Source organism: Bos indicus x Bos taurus, chromosome 3 (genome assembly GCF_003369695.1).
Source record: "Bos indicus x Bos taurus breed Angus x Brahman F1 hybrid chromosome 3, Bos_hybrid_MaternalHap_v2.0, whole genome shotgun sequence".
In the NCBI taxonomy this organism is placed as follows: domain Eukaryota; kingdom Metazoa; phylum Chordata; class Mammalia; order Artiodactyla; family Bovidae; genus Bos; species Bos indicus x Bos taurus.
In genome coordinates, this window is record NC_040078.1 from 39,279,529 (window position 1) to 39,287,661 (window position 8,133).

The following is an 8,133-nucleotide window of genomic DNA, read 5'->3' on the forward strand; positions in this document are numbered from 1 at the left end:
ATCAAGAACTGTGAGAGGATTGTGAGATGGAATGATAGGAAGCTGTTGTCAGAGACTAGAAAACTTGAAAATAAAATCATGGGGTGAGCAGTGAATTAAACTATCAATGACTAGACTATGATTATGAAGTAGGTGACTAAAATAGTGTCTAGGAGAAGGTCATTGTAGAAGATGAGATCAAGAAACTAAAAGGCCATAGAGGGAATATTTAGGTGATTCTGGAAAATACAAAGAAACATGACAAGAATGTCTGCAATTGACAATGTGCCCAATGAAGGAAAAAAGCTTAAAACAGTGAACTCTGGAGGCAAGCTGGGCTCTTGGAGGTCAAGTTCAGTTTCTAAGACATGAGACAAGAAAACATAGCATAGAGGAAAACAAACTGGATTGGAATTCAAGCTGGGGTTTCAGTCCCAGCTCTAAACCAAATAGTTTATGTTCTTGGACCACATATCAGTATTTCTGAGTCTCCAGAGTGTGATGTATTACATTGAGGCACTAAATTACATGATTACTAAGCCACCATTCAATGCTAAATACACTATAACTATAGCAACTATTTTTGTAAAATAGAGAAGAAAGAGTTGGTGAAAGAAGGTGAGGCAGGATAAATCCATTTGGAAAAGAGTTAAAATTCTCTCTATAATCTTCTTTATAAGACAGTAAAGAAGCACTGGAGCTTTGAGTCCACACCAAGTAATAATTGTAATCACCACAATAAACACTGCTAAAAATTGGTAGAATTGACTACATTACAGAACCTCCCTCCTGCCATATATAAAATTGAGGTAATAATATCAATTTAAAGTGTTCTGTGAGAATTAAATGAGAAAATAATGTCCAATTGTAGTTTCATGAGAATATTATATCAGCCCTTCTCTCTCCTGCCTACATACATGATCATTTCCCTCTTCTACCATTAGTTGACACATATTTTATTTTTCCCATTAAAACAAAATAAACAATCTGAAAAGGCTCTATTTTATATTATCCCAGCTATAAATATGACCTTATGAAAAAGGTAAAACTATGGAGACAGTAAAAATATCAGTAGTTGCCAAGGGTTAGTGGGAAGTTAGTCATTCAATCGTGTCCAACTCTTTGCAATCCCACGGACTGCAGCCTTTGTCCATGGAATTCTCTATGCAAGAATACTGGAGTGGGTTGCCATTTTTTTTTTCCCCCCAAGGGATCTTTATGACCCAGGGATTGAACCTGGTCTCTTGCATTTCAGGCAGATTCTTTAAAAAAAAAATTTATTTTAATTGGAGGACAATTACTTTACAATATTATGATGATTTCTGCCATACATCAGCATGAATCAGCCATGGGTGTATATGTGTTCCCCCATCCCAAACCTCCCTCTTACCTCCCTCCCCACCCTATCCTTCTGGGTTGTCCCAGAGCCCTGGCTTTGAGTGCCTGGCTTCATACATCAAACTTGCACTGGTCATCTATTTTACATATATACATCTTTCAGTGCTATTCTCTCAAATCATCCCACCCTCACCTTCACCAACAGAGTCCAAAAGTCTGTTCTTTACATTGATGTCTCTTGCTGCCCTGCACGTAGGATCATCATTACCATCTTTACCATCTGAGCCACAGCTATAAATAGACAAAGCACAGAACACTTTCAGGGCAGTGGATGTATTCTGTATGGTACTATAATGGTGGAGGCATGTCGTTATACATTTGTCCAAACCCATAGAATGTATAGCACCAGGAGTGAATCCTAATATAAACAATGGACTTGGCTGATAATGATGTATCAGTGTTGGTTCACTGATTGTAATAAATGTACCTCTCTTGTGGGCGATGTTGATAGTGAGGGACATAGATAGTGGGGTATGTGGAGAGTGGAGGATGTTGAGAATTGGGGAGGCTGTGCATGTGTGTAGGCTGGGGAAGATATGGGAAATTTCATTAACTTTCACTCAGTTTTGCTGTGAACTTAAAATTGCTCTAAAAATAAAGTTTATAAAAACAAGAACAAACAAAACCCGACTGATTAACAGTCTTGACAATCTCTTCCCCTTTGATGGATATACAACTCACCTAACATTTTTATTTCTAGCCCAACTTTCTTTTCTATATCTTTACTGAGATAATTTTTTTGTTCCTATTTGCACCAAAATTCCTTACACAGTTGTCTATACTTATTGCTTCCAAATAGTCTCCTCAATTTCTCTTTAAACAAACCCCTAATGGAGGGATTTTCTTTCTTCTTGAAATTATTTTTTCTAAAAGTCATCAATAGTATTTATGTTTCTAAATCTAATGACTTAAGTTTCTATGGTTGCTGACCTAGCAGCAGCATTTAGTACAGTTCTTCATTCTCTTCTTAAAACATTTTATTCTGTGGCTTCCTGGACACCACATTTTCATTGTCTTCCCCTTATCATTTTGGTTGACTATCCTCAGGCTCTTTGCTGATTCTCCCCACCCGCACCTTTTTTTTTTTTTTTGGTTTGTTTGCAAATTCTTTACATTTCCAGCTGTTGAAACAGTATTTCTGAGGATTGAGGTTACCTCTAGTGGCAAAATTAGAGCCAGCTATTAAGCAGCAAGAATGCCACAGTAAATGAATACATAATCGGTTCTCTTTTAGCACCTTCTGTGTTCTCTTACAGAAGTTGTAGATGTCTATTTAGTTTATCTGTTGTCTTAAGGAAGCTGCAGTTACAACAATTATGTCATCTGAAGTTGTTTCAATCCTTCTATCCATATTTGAAATGCAATATGTGGAGTAAGTTCTGATAAGCTGTTTTGGCCAACAGCATTTTCATTCTTAGAGCAGCACTTCATTTTTATCCCATGCTTTGTATGGATTTTTTTATTTTTTTATTTTGAGGGGTTGGAAAAGATCTTTCTAAATCCAGAAAATCTAGTGATCTTTCAGTTAGCATCAACAAACAAGGTGGTGTATTTAGTGCCAGAGGTTTAAAGGAAGAGACTGTATAAGGTCAAGGTGTGCTAGTCCTGAAAACGCAATCACTTTGTTAGTTCCTGCTACAATGGTTCTCGATGCTCTCTGGCACCTGCAACATCACGCTAGTGTTTGAAACTCCTTAGCATCATTGTTCCAGGTCAGCATTTGGTGGTGTTTAATTTTTCCACAAACCTGGTTTGCTCACTAAGACTTTTGGTGTATTCCATTTTATACTGAATTTGATTAATTTCTGCCATCTCAGCTGCAAAGGGAGAAGGGAATGCTTCCCCACTCACTAAATGTGGACCAACTACTGCTTGCTTTTAGCATTATCTGCTCCTGTGCTTCATATGAAATCCTTTAAACTTGCCTCCATAAGCATGTGCTGGATTTAGAGTTACTTTTGCCCCCTTGGGCCTGGTGGAGGGTCGCCGGCAAGTGCTGCTGCCCACAGGCTCCCACCCACAGGCTCCCAGACATGGGGGTGGGCACCGTCAAGGGCTGTTGGCCGAGCACACAGAGGCCCTCCCTAACTTTGAAAACTGAAGTGCCCTGAGGTTCAGTCCATGTGTGTTTTCCCTTCTCTATTTATATTTACAATATTTTATGTTCTTGGTGATCTCATCTAGCCATATGTTTTAAATTTTTTTTGTAGGCTAATGGCTCCTATATTCCTATCCCTTGTCCATTTCCTATTCTTGAGCTTCAGTTATCACAATTATTTCTCATCTCAAAATGTGCCACACTTATAGTTTCCCACATTTCATTTAATGACAAGTCCATTCTTTAAGTGGCTCAAGCTAGAAATACTGAGATCATCTTTAGTTTCATTTTTTTCTCACACTTTATTCAAACCAGTATGAGTCTTTGGATTCCCATTATAAATATACCTCAAACTGATTCTTCCCATCTATGAAGTTACAGCCTATACCAGAAAACATCCCTGAATATAAGAAAAACTAAAAACTTAACCAACACAACACACACACTACTTTTGTAAGCATCAGAGAACTGTAAGTTAGAATCTGAGGAGGAACGAAGATCCCAAAGAAAAAGGAAAAACTGCACTGCATTCTATCCCTTAAGGAATTTGTCAACTTTAATAGAAGAAGCTAAAAATAGTAGTTCAGATTTGCTAGCAATTGCATAGGTCCAGGGAGTAGAAGCAAAAACCTGTTTGCTACTGCTGCTACTGCTAAGTCGCTTCAGTCCTGTCTGACTCTGTGTGACCCCATGGACTGCTGCCTACTGGGCTCCTCTGTCCATGGGATTTTCCAGGCAAGAGTACTGGAGTGGGTTGCCATTGTCTTCTCTGAAACCTGTTTAGGGCTCAGCAATTAGGGGGTATTTTGGAAGAATCAAGTTATTTGAAAGTTCTGGAGGAATTCTAAGAGTTAAGGAAAATTGAAAACAAGTTCTTCAGGATGACTGAAATTCAGTCACAAATTATATCAAACCTTGTTGGATCAGGGTTATCTACTCTTCTATAACTACCTGCCAGGAATTCTTAAAAAAAGAAATTACATCTTTTTTTTTTTTTTTTTTAAGGAAGGTAGTATCATCCTGAATCTCTGCAACTTCAAATACGATCTCTGGAATTTAGCCGAAATGTAAGAGACATGCAAAAATAGAAAAGATCCACAAAAGAAACAAACAAAACCAAAAGAAACAAACCAAAAAACAGGAACAAATAGTCAAATCCAAGAGAAAAAATTGGAGTTATCATACACAGACTTTAAAATTACTGTAATTAATATGTTGGTGATAATATATGACTAGATGGAGAATATCACCAGAGAATAAAATCTGTTCTGAAATATAAAATTCATATTTTAGAACTGAAAATTACAATATTTACAATAAATGACTTCAAATATAGATTTAACCTTATATTTAGCAAATACAAAATTAGTAAACTGGACTTTCCATGAGTAAAAAGTTTCAGTGTAAAACACAGAAAAGAATTACAAGAAACACCTAATGTGTGAGACTTGGGTAAAAGTTGTAATGTATGTATAAGGCAATCTTTGAATGGGGTGAGTGAGAGAAGGGGCAGAAAGAAATATGAGAAAAATAGCTGGGAATTTTCACAACTGGCAGAAAAAAAATTAAACTACAAATTAAGGAAGATCTACAAAAGCAAGAAGGAGATATAAAAGGACATCTGCACCAAGTTACATCATTAAAACTGCCAAAAACCAGCAACAAACAAAACGTCTAAAACCAGAGAAAAATAAAAACATAACACTGTTAGGCAGAGTGCTAACTTTTCAATCAGAAGGACAGTAACCAAAAGAAAACAGAATGATTTTTTTCAAAGACTTGAAAGAAAATACCTACCAACCCAGATTTTAAGTCTCTGGAAAATATCCTTCAAAATGATAGCTATGTAAAGACTATTGAAAGACTGTTTGGCCTGTGAACTTAAAGAAAAGAAATATCAAAGGGAATTCCTAAAACAAAACCTAAATAATCCGAAAAAAATTTGGCAATGCAGGAAGAGAGACTAAAGGAGAGGAGATGTTTGGGTAAATAAGAAGTAACATTGATTAAAATAAGCACAATGTTTTAAGAGGTTTAAAATATATGCAAAATTAAAATACAGGAATATGATAAGATAACACATAAGAGGGAATGTATGGAATTAAAGATTTCTAAGTCTGGGCAGTGGTAAAATTTTAGGTCTAAAGAAGAAGTGAAAGTTGCTCAGTTGTGTCAAACTCTTTGCGATCCCATGAACTGTAGCCTGCCAGGTTCCTCTGTCCATGGAATTCTCAAGAATACTGGAGTGGGTTGCCAATTCCTTCTCCAGGGGATAGAGGAGACTTTAGTAAATAAATTTGATTTTATAAATTCATTGTTTCTCAAATTTATGTGGTCACAACATTTCTTCCATCATTTAACTTTACTGAAAATACTGTCAGTGGAATGTACTTGAGGAAATACTGATGCTACACTTACCAGGGCTGCTGTAAATCTATAGTCACCAATGCCATTCATGGGAGGGAAAAAATAAATCTCTGAAAAATTATGAAAGATGATGTTCGGGAAAAGCTCTTAGACCAATCTTACAGGCTTGACTTTATGAAGGGTGGGTGAATCTCTATTCTGTATCCCTTCAGCATAGATATCTTTCTGTGTGATATGAATATTGACCTAATTATACATTGCTGTCTATGCTCTCTTAATTTTTTTTATCCACAAGTGCATGTAATTTATGTTAGGTTTATATAAGTTTGCTGGATCACATATGTCTAATTCATTACTCTTTATTATAGAAGGAAATTTAAATAAAGCTTTCAAAATCAATGTAAGATATTTTGAAAAAAAATGTAGGTCTGTTCTTCCATACATTACAGGCCAAATTTTTATCTGGATATAATTTCCTCTTCACCTAATTCAATTTTTGATTATATGGTTCTTTTAGAGTACAATTATACTAATTACAGAGATTATTCTTGAAAATCAGATTATGCTACTTCCACACTGCCTCAAATTAATATCAGTAATATAGCTATAACAATTTACTCAACAAAGTATTAGTAATTCAGTGTAAATTTCATAAGTAAGGACACAGCATACTTCCATTATTTTAATTATCATGTGCTTCAAGAGGATAAGAGAAAATTCTTAATTTTTTAGTTAACTTTTGAAAATTAGGCAATTCAATAAGCTACTTAATACTATTCATAAAAAGCAAAACTAAACAAGTGGGACAAGAGCAAATTAAAAATCTTCTGCATAGCAAATGAAACTATCAACAAAATAAAACAGCAACCTACTAAGTGGGTGAAAATATTGGCAAATCATATATCTAACAAGGGGTTGATATCCAAACTATATAAAGAATTTATACAACTCAATAGCAGAAAAGTAGTCTGATTAAAAATAGGTAGAGGACCTGAGTAAATATTTTTCCATAGAAGACATGTAGATGGCAAACAGGTACATGAAAAGATACTCAATCATCTTTTCATTAATGGCATTAATGAAATCATTAATCATCAGAGAAATGCAGATTAAAACCACAATGAGATACCTTCACACGTTAGGATGGCTGTTATACAAGAAATAACAAGTATTGATAAGGATGTGAAGAAAAGGGAATTCTTTGTGTGTTGTTGGTGTGAATATAATTTGGTATAGCCACTAGGGAAAACAGTATGGAGAATCCTGAAAAAAATAAAAAGATAAAAAATAGAACTACCATATAATCTAACAATTCTACTTCTGGGTATTTATCCAAAGAAAATGAAAACTCTAACTCTTTGCAGCATTATTTACAATAGCCAAGATATGGAAACAGCCTAAGTAAGTGTCCATGGATGAGTGGATGGATAAAGAAGATGTGTTATATACATACAAAGTAATATAGTCAATCGTTAAAAAAGAACAAAATTTTGCCATTTGGGACAATGCAGATGTTTCTCAAGGTCATTATGCTAAGTGAAATGTCAGAGAAATAAAAATGACAAATACCATATAATCTCTTTCAGATGTGGAATATGAAAAAAGAAAGCTCATAAATACAGAGAATAGATTGGTGGTTGCCAGAGTTAGAAGGTGTGAGAAATGGATAAAGGGATTCAAAAGATAAAATATAAAAAGTAAAATATAAACAATGACTTGGTCTTCACTGACAGGTTTGCAGGAACTAATCCAGTATTAAATGAAGGTATAATGAGTGATCCAGAATAAAAGCCAATCTCATTTTTGTTTCAACATTCACTTTGGGAGATAATGGAGAAAATAAGGATCTCTTTCTTTGACATTCTGAGGCCAGAAAGAATACGAAAATTAACCAACAATAATTGTGTCATCTTTGTAGTCAATTCAGAAAATATTTGCAAGCAAGTATGCAAGCTTCAGAAAATTATCAAGATAGAAATAATACACAGAAAACCATCGTATACCAGTAGAGTAAGGCCAAAGATAGCTGAGTAGGTGAAAAAAGCTACTTTATGCTACTATGCCCTAGTCATATACTATCAAGCCCTTAGGGATTGAGATTCAACTACAATTAAGACTAAATTAAGACTAAACCCACTACAAAGTCTTCATTTGTTTTTGTGTTTCAAATTTAACTTTGAAAAGTAAGATTATTTGGTGATAAACTGTCAGGTATAAAGATAATAAAGGACTCTGGAAAATGCTTTAGTTCTTATATTTTGTATATAGTTCTTGTATTTTGAAAATTTTTA

The 8,133-nt window shown here is 34.8% G+C and overlaps 1 pseudogene; it reads right to left on the reverse strand.

Moving 5' to 3' along the window:
* Nucleotides 1–2,546: 2,546 nt before the first annotated feature.
* Nucleotides 2,547–3,189, reverse strand: LOC113890483 (annotated as a pseudogene).
* Nucleotides 3,190–8,133: the final 4,944 nt, after the last annotated feature.